The sequence below is a fragment of the Ambystoma mexicanum genome, chromosome 2q (genome assembly GCF_040938575.1).
Source record: "Ambystoma mexicanum isolate Mex_15411 chromosome 2q, UKY_AmexF1_1, whole genome shotgun sequence".
Taxonomy (NCBI): Eukaryota; Metazoa; Chordata; class Amphibia; order Caudata; family Ambystomatidae; genus Ambystoma; species Ambystoma mexicanum.
Window position 1 is genome coordinate 691,564,683 of NC_090924.1, and position 8,718 is coordinate 691,573,400.

At 52.4% G+C, this 8,718-nt stretch overlaps 1 non-coding gene across 1 annotated transcript; it reads left to right on the forward strand.

Moving 5' to 3' along the window:
* Positions 1-8,171: 8,171 nt before the first annotated feature.
* Positions 8,172-8,244, forward strand: TRNAV-AAC (transfer RNA valine (anticodon AAC)). Its single transcript has one exon. It is a non-coding gene; the product is annotated as a tRNA-Val (tRNA).
* The last annotated feature ends 474 nt before the right edge of the window (positions 8,245-8,718 follow it).

Here is an 8,718-nt window from a genome sequence, read left to right on the forward strand (position 1 = left end):
TGGGTTCAAATCCCACTCCTGACAAGCCGGCTTATTTTTTTGAGCACATTTCAGAGTGTAAGGCTTGCAGAAAACCTTGTGGGGGCCCCCGAATGCAGCGCCCGGCAAGCCTCCCTGTTCTCTTCTGCTGCCTTGCAACTGGAGCTGTCTGCCAGAGATGCCGCAGGCACACCTGCCCTTAAACCCCCACTGGCCCACGGCTGCAAAACCCGCATTTTCTAGTGGCTGGCTTGGTGGCATATGTCACTGAGCCCAGTCTACTCAGGAAGTGAAAAAAGTCCCCTTCACAGTTGGAGAAAGTGCTCTCCTGCCACCTGTCGGTCGTTGAAGGCACCACACCTCAGCAAAATAAAAATAAAAAAACAGACATGCTCAGTCCAGGGGGCTGTAAAGGTATTTACATAGCAAGGACAGAGAGGCTGTTGGGAGATGACAGAACCATGCTGCCTCAGAGTTCTCTTCTGAAATTCGCAGGAATCCAGAGGTTGGAGCTGGCTGAGGGAGTGCGCCTTCTTGCCTCTGTCGGCTTTCAAGACACATCCTCCTGCTGGGAAGCTGCCCACCCTGAGCAGCACAGGTTTGCGCTCTAGGCCGGTCGGCCACATATATCTCGCCTGATCGAGCCCGATCGAGCGGCAGCAGATGGCCTTTGGCCAGCGAAGGCTGCCGCTCTTCTTCTTGTTTCTCTGCTTGAGAGGCAGCTCAGTCCTCTGCGCTTGCGCCAGGGGCAGGCCACGTGACACGCAGGGGTCAGGCCGTGGAGCGACTGGGGCATGGCGCCAAGTGAGGTAAGCAGACCACCCCCCCCACTGCTCTCTGCATGTGGTGGCTCGTTGTTCTAGGGGTATGATTCTCGCTTAGGGTGCGAGAGGTCCCGGGTTCCAATCCCGGACGAGCCCTTTTTTTGGAGCGCGGAAAACAAAAAACACAGAGTCCCCAATTCCCCCCCAAAAATAGTTTGTGCGTGACCGTATCTGGTTCGATGTCCGTCGCCAATGGTTGGCTGCTTTTAAGCCCATGGCCCAAGAGGCAGTGTTGGAAATTCCCCCTCCTTTGTAATGATGCGCTGGCGGCGAGCTGATGTATAAAGGTTTGGACATGCCTTCTGGGTGGGGACTGGCGTGGCTCGCGCCACTGTTGCATCCAGCTTGGTGTTTTGTATGTGTCTGTAGCCTGTGTGTGAGGTGCTGTGAGTGCTGCCATGTAGGTCCGGCGCAGGCTTGCGCCAAACTTTCACGTTGGTGTGTGCCACCTGGCAGGTATCAGTGGGCCCCATGAGACATCAGTGCCACAAAGCCTTTCAACTGAAAGCTGTCCCAGCACACAAAAGCGCAGCCTACCAGAGCTGTTTCTGTAGTGTAGTGGTTATCACATTCGCCTAACACAGGAACATGGTGCTGGTTTCTTTTTATTTCCAGAATGTCAATCGGACACATTTGACCGCATGCAGGTTTCGACAGGTATGGACAGGCCGGCACTACGCCATGAGTGATCTGAGGCCAGCCCTTATTTGCACCCTGCAAACTGTCCACTGGCTCCATCAGTGGGCGTTTCCTGCCATCCCTGGGTCCTTAAAGGATAGTTCCGGGACTTTTTTTTTATTGTCCCTACGGTTCGGCCATGTGTTTTTAAGCATAACTCGGTAGATCGTAGAAAACTTTCCTATGGACCTTACCCGACTTTTCGTCCATTAACGCACTCGAAATCAGCCGCCATTTTCTGATAATCCTATCATTTCCCCCCATCGCCCTGGCTCACTTGCTTTTGCGGCACTAAATCAAATCCCCCGCCCCTGAAACAGACTTTATCAAAACATTCATATTCCCCGCCTCTATCCGTGACGTGACTGTGCTGCGTAGGCAAACGCGCCCAGGCGTCTTCTACGCGACTCCACACAGAACCCGGAAACCAACACAGATCAGCTCACAACACAGCGCGCCACAATTCGCAATATGAAACTGTACTTTTAAATCAAACCGCAAGATTGTAAATTTGGTAAAGTACATTTATTTGACATCAAATGTTTAGAGAATATTCAGCGATTTGCATTTTTATTTGCTCAGGTTCCAAAAAGTTCATTTTGAGGCACGCGATGTTCCTTTGCTGTACACAGGGTCTTAGATCATCTCACAATACAGCGCCACAATTCGGAATATGAAACTGTGGTTTAAAAGCAAACTGCAAGATTGTACATTTGGCAAAGTACATTTATTGGACATCAAATGTTTAGAGAATATTCAGCGATTTTCATTTTTCTTTGCTCTCGATCCAAAATAGTTCGTCTTGAGGCAAGCGATGTTCGTGTGCAGTACACAGGGTGTTGGTTTACGATAATGACAGCTCCACTTGGCAGCACAAGTACCCCGGTGCGAACTGCCTTTGATAGGGCGGGGGGTGGATTGGGGCGGTGGTCGTGCAGACAAGACTCGTTTGCCGCAGGGCCTCACCAAGGAGAGGCCATCTAACTGCATGTAAGAGGCAGGCTGCAGGATCTAGTACATGGAAGGCAGGGGGGTGAGTTTATAAATACCTCACCCTCCCAGGATAATATATGGGTGCAGTTCACCCTGGAGACCCTGGATGCCTAGGCAGTTAGTCAGCAGCAGGCTGGCCTGTGGTGGCAAGGCGGCACGGGCCAGAGGGGGTCATCTCTGTACCCGGTGCCCAAAAGGATTATTTATTATGATCAACCATATTGATTATTTACCTATAACCATGTTTTGTATCAATAAAATCCAACGGCCTTCCTTTTATTGCCAACGCTTGAACAAAGTGGTGTGGTAAGTATTTTTGGGGTCGGAGGCAAGGCCGGGAGGCTTGATGCCAACCCGCAAAATAACATATGTATGTCTGCTGCATATGGGTTCAACGGTTATGTGGATTGAAGGTGGGCGGCCAGCGTGAGGGAGGATGCTGGCCGGAGACATGTGGTGTGACAAGACAAGGCACAGGAAGACTATTCAATGGAGACACACTAGATTCATTTAAAAAATCAAAACAACCATTGTTAAAATATATGTTGGGTTTTATTTTAGATCTTAATTTCAATTGAACATAAATTATAAACATTACACATTGTAAAGTTGCGGTTGCAGCACATCCAGGGAAAATCCGCGGTATTGTCCACTGTCGCTGGGGAAATGTTGTCTAATGGCAAGTACCGCAAAGGCAGGTATTACTCTCCGAACGCGGTGTCCGAGCCTCCCATGAAGCCACCAAGTGAAGCAACGATAGGCCACCAGCCTGTACCACCTGTGAAAATGAAAGATGCAAACTGTATTAAAATGACAACTTTCTTATCACTGTCGATTCAGGTAAAAAATGTCATTCTGCTTTGAAAAAAAATCTATCTAGAAAATGCACAACATGGAACCAATTTACATGCATTCGAATGATGAGACGACCATGAAATAGTAGTGGCATCACTGACATCACAACCAGAGTATACTTACTCGTTACTCTGATTAAGCGGACGAACAGTGCCGCAAAGTTCGTGCATAAGCACCATCATCATCCTCAACACGGTCCGTGAGAGGCAGGCTTCCCTGAACTCTGGCAGCTCGGTGATGCATTGCGGACTTGGCTCGCCTTCCGAAATGTAGGCCAAGCACCCGGAATTTTCACGGCAGCAGCAGTTCTCCTCCTCAGTTGGCATTAGCTCGCACCGATTGCACGTGCACCAGGTGGAGACGCCGTCCATGCGACATGGTCCAGGCTCTTCATCCGTTGACTGGTCCTCCCAACTGCCGTCTGAATCCCCATCGTTTTCGCGTGCTTGCCTTTCCAGTAGTTCTTCCTCGGTGTACTCGGGCTCGTACATATACGGCATTATTGTAGCCATTGTGTGGTAAAGAAAGTAAAATATTTTATAGCGGTGGTACTGGTATCTGTTCACACGGGCTACAATCAATGAAGGTAGCTGACCAGAGCACAGAAACGAGTCACAGAATACTCAAAGTAACACAGAGAGAGTAATGGAATCGAAAATCTGCTGCTGTGTGTTGTGAAACGGTGTGTTTATACTTATTGAGGAAAGAGGCGTCCTGCCATTTCCATGGCGACACGTCATTAGCTGAGGCGCAGGGATTGTTGACACGAAACGTGCTTTGGCGTTGGGAAATGGGCGGTACGCGTCTGCTGATGTCAGGCTCAGGGGCGGGGGATTTGATTTAGTGCCGCAAAAGCAGGTGAGCCAGGGCGATGGGGGGAAATGATAGGATTATCAGAAAATGGCGGCTGATTTCGAGTGCGTTAATGGACGAAAAGTCGGGTAAGGTCCATAGGAAAGTTTTCTACGATCTACCGAGTTATGCTTAAAAACACATGGCCGAACCGTAGGGACAATAAAAAAAAAGTCCCGGAACTATCCTTTAACTGAGTGTTTGGGTACTTTTGCTGCAGAGATCGGGGCATGAAAACTGGCGCTGGCACATGGCGACATTGGGTACTGAAGAATCTTTCCCAATCCTGCCCGTGGCCGAGTGGTCTAAGGCGCCAGACTCAAGAGGCACAGCTCTTCCCTGCATCTGGGTGTTCTGGTCTCCGATTGGAGGCGTGGGTTCAAATCCCACTCCTGACAAGCCGGGCTCATTTTTTTGAGCACATTTCAGAGTGTAAGGCTTGCGGAAAACCTCCTGGGGGCCCCCGAATGCAGCGCCCGGCAAGCCTCCCTGTTCTCTTCTGCTGCCTTGCAACTGGAGCTGTCTGCCAGAGACGCCGCAGGCACACCTGCCCTTAAACCCCCACTGGCCCACGGCTGCAAAACCCGCATTTTCTAGTGGCTGGCTTGGTGGCATATGTCACTGAGCCCAGTCTACTCAGGAAGTGAAAAAAGTCCCCTTCACAGTTGGAGAAAGTGCTCTCCTGCCACCTGTCGGTCGTTGAAGGCACCACACCTCAGCAAAATAAAAATAAAAAAACAGACATGCTCAGTCCAGGGGGCTGTAAAGGTATTTACATAGCAAGGACAGAGAGGCTGTTGGGAGATGACAGAAGCCATGCTGCCCCAGAGTTCTCTTCTGAAATTTGCAGGAATCCAGAGGTTGGAGCGGGCTGAGGGAGTGCGCCTTCTTGCCTCTGTCGGCTTTCAAGACACATCCTCCTGCTGGGACGCTGCCCACCCTGAGCAGCACAGGTTTGCGCTCTAGGCCGGTCGGCCACATATATCTCGCCTGATCGAGCCCGATCGAGCGGCAGCAGATGGCCTTTGGCCAGCGAAGGCTGCCGCTCTTCTTCTTGTTTCTCTGCTTGAGAGGCAGCTCAGTCCTCTGCGCTCGGCCAGGGGCAGGCCAGGTGACACGCAGGGGTCAGTCCGTGGAGCGACTGGGGCATGGCGCCAAGTGAGGTAAGCAGACCACCCCCCACACTGCTCTCTGCATGCGGTGGCTCGTTGGTCTAGGGGTATGATTCTCGCTTAGGCTGCGAGAGGACCCGGGTTCCAATCCTGGACGAGCCCTTTTTCTTGGAGCGCGGAAAACAAAAAACACAGAGTCCCCAATTCCCCCCCAAAAATAGTTTGTGCGTGACCGTATCTGGTTCGATGCACGTCGCCAATGGTTGGCTGCTTTTAAGCCCATGGCCCAAGAGGCAGTGTTGGAAATTCCCCCTCCTTTGTAATGATGCGCTGGCGGCGAGCTGATGTATAAAGGTTTGGACATGCCTTCTGGGTGGGGACTGCCGTGGCTCGCGCAACTGTTGCATCCAGCTTGGTGTTTTGTATGTGTCTGCAGCCTGTGTGTGAGGTGCTGTGAGTGCTGCCATGTAGGTCCGGCGCAGGCTTGCGCCAAACTTTCACGTTGGTGTGTGCCACCTGGCAGGTACCAGTGGGCCCCATGAGACATCAGTGCCACAAAGCCTTTCAACTGAAAGCTGTCCCAGCACACGAAAGCGCAGCCTACAAGAGCTGTTTCTGTAGTCTAGTGGTTATCACATTCGCCTAACACAGAAACATGGTGCTGGTTTCTTTTTATTTCCACAATGTCAATCGGACACATTTGACCGCATGCAGGTTTCGACAGGTATGGACAGGCCGGAACTACGCTATGAGGGATCTGAGGCCAGCCCTTATTTGCACCCTGCAAACTGTCCACTGGCTCCATCAGTGGGCGTTTCCTGCCATCCCTGGGTCCTTAACTGAGTGTTTGGGTACTTTTGCTGCAGAGATCGGGGCATGAAAACCGGCGCTGGCACCTGGCGACATTGGGTACTGAAGAATCTTTCCCAGTCCTGCCTATAGCTGTCAGGGTGGCAGAGTGGTCTAACGCGCCAGACTCAAGAGGCGCAGCTCTTCCCTGCATCTGGATGTTCTAGTCTCCGATTGGAGGCGTGGGTTCAAATCCCACCCCTGACAAGCCGGGCTCATTTTTTTGAGCACATTTCAGAGTGTAAGGCTTGCGGAAAACCTCATGGGGGCCCCCGAATGCAGCGCCCGGCAAGCCTCCCTGTTCTCTTCTGCTGCCTTGCAACTGGAGCTGTCTGCCAGTGACGCCGCAGGCACACCTGCCCTTAAACCCCCACTGGCCCACGGCTGCAAAACCCGCATTTTCTAGTGGCTGGCTTGGTGGCATATGTCACTGAGCCCAGTCTACTCAGGAAGTGAAAAAAGTCCCCTTCACAGTTGGAGAAAGTGCTCTCCTGCCACCTGTCGGTCGTTGAAGGCACCACACCTCAGCAAAATAAAAATAAAAAAACAGACATGCTCAGTCCAGGGGGCTGTAAAGGTATTTACATAGCAAGGACAGAGAGGCTGTTGGGAGATGACAGAAGCCATGCTGCCCCAGAGTTCTCTTCTGAAATTTGGTCTCCGATTGGAGGCGTGGGTTCAAATCCCACTCCTGACAAGCCGGGCTCATTTTTTTTAGCACATTTCAGAGTGTAAGGCTTGCGGAAAACTTCGTGGGGGCCCCCGAATGCAGCGCCCGGCAAGCCTCCCTGTTCTCTTCTGCTGCCTTGCAACTGGAGCTGTCTGCCAGAGACGCAGGAGGCACACCTGCCCTTAAACCCCCACTGGCCCACGGCTGCAAATCCTGCATTTTCTAGGGGCTGGCTTGGTGGCATATGTCACTGAGCCCAGTCTACTCAGGAAGTGAAAAAAGTCCCCATCACAGTTGGAGAAAGTGCTCTCCTGCCACCTGTCGGTCGTTGAAGGCACCACACCTCAGCAAAATAAAAATAAAAAAACAGAAATGCTCAGTTCGGGGGATGTAAAGGTATTTACATAGCAAGAACAGAGAGGCTGTTGGGAGATGACAGAAGCCATGCTGCCCCAGAGTTCTCTTCTGAAATTCGCAGGAATCCAGAGGTTGGAGCGGGCTGAGGGAGTGCGCCTTCTTGCCTCTGTCGGCTTTCAAGACACATCCTCCTGCTGGGAAGCTGCCCACCCTGAGCAGCACAGGTTTGCGCTCTAGGCCGGTCGGCCACATATATCTCGTCTGATCGAGCCCGATCGAGCGGCAGCAGATGGCCTTTGGCCAGCGAAGGCTGCCGCTCTTCTTCTTGTTTCTCTGCTTGAGAGGCAGCTCAGTCCTCTGCGCTTGCGCCAGGGGCAGTCCACGTGACACGCTGGGGTCAGGCCGTGGAGCGACTGGGGCATGGCGCCAAGTGAGGTAAGCAGACCACCCCCCTCCCCCTCACTGTTCTCTGAATGCTGTGGCTCGTTGGTCTAGGGGTATGATTCTCGCTTAGGGTGCGAGAGGTCCCGGGTTCAAATCCCGCACGAGCCCTTTTTTTTTGGAGCGCCGAAAACAAAAAACACAGAGTCCCCAATTCCCCCCCAAAAATAGTTTGTGCGTGACCGTATCTGGTTCGATGCCCGTCGCCAATGGTTGACTGCTTTTAAGCCCATGGCCCAAGAGGCAGTGTTGGAAATTCCCCCTCCTTTGTAATGATGCGCTGGCGGCGAGCTGATGTATAAAGGTTTGGACATGCCTTCTGGGTGGGGACTGCCATGGCTCGCGCCACTGTTGCATCCAGCTTGGTCTTTTGTATGTGTCTGCAGCCTGTGTGTGAGGTGCTGTGAGTGCTGCCATGTAGGTCCGGCGCAGGCTTGCGCCAAACTTTCACGTTGGTGTGTGCCACCTGGCAGGTACCAGCGGGCCCCATGAGACATCAGTGCCACAAAGCCTTTCAGCTGAAAGCTGTCCCAGCACACTAGAGCGCAGCCGACCAGAGCTGTTTCTGTAGTGTAGTGGTTATCACATTCGCCTAACACGTGAAAGGTCCCCGGTTCGAGACCGGGCAGAAACATGGTGCTGGTTTCTTTTTATTTCCACAATGTCAATCGGACACATTTGACCGCATGCAGGTCTTCGACAGGTATGGACAGGCCGGCACTACGCCATGAGTGATCTGAGGCCAGCCCTTATTTGCACCCTGCAAACTGTCCACTGGCTCCATCAGTGGGCGTTTCCTGCCATCCCTGGGTCCTTAAGTGAGTGTTTGGGTACTTTTGATGCAGAGATCGGGGCATGAAAACCGGCGCTGGCACCTGGCGACATTGGGTACTGAAGAATCTTTCCCAATACTGCCCATAGCTGTCAGGGTGGCTGAGTGGTCTAAGGCGCCAGACTCAAGAGACGCAGCTCTTCCCTGCATCTGGGTGTTCTGGTCTCCGGTTGGAGGCGTGGGTTCAAATCCCACTCCTGACAAGCCGGGCTCATTTTTTTGAGCACATTTCAGAGTGTAAGGCTTGCGGAAAACCTCGTGGGGGGCCCCGAATGC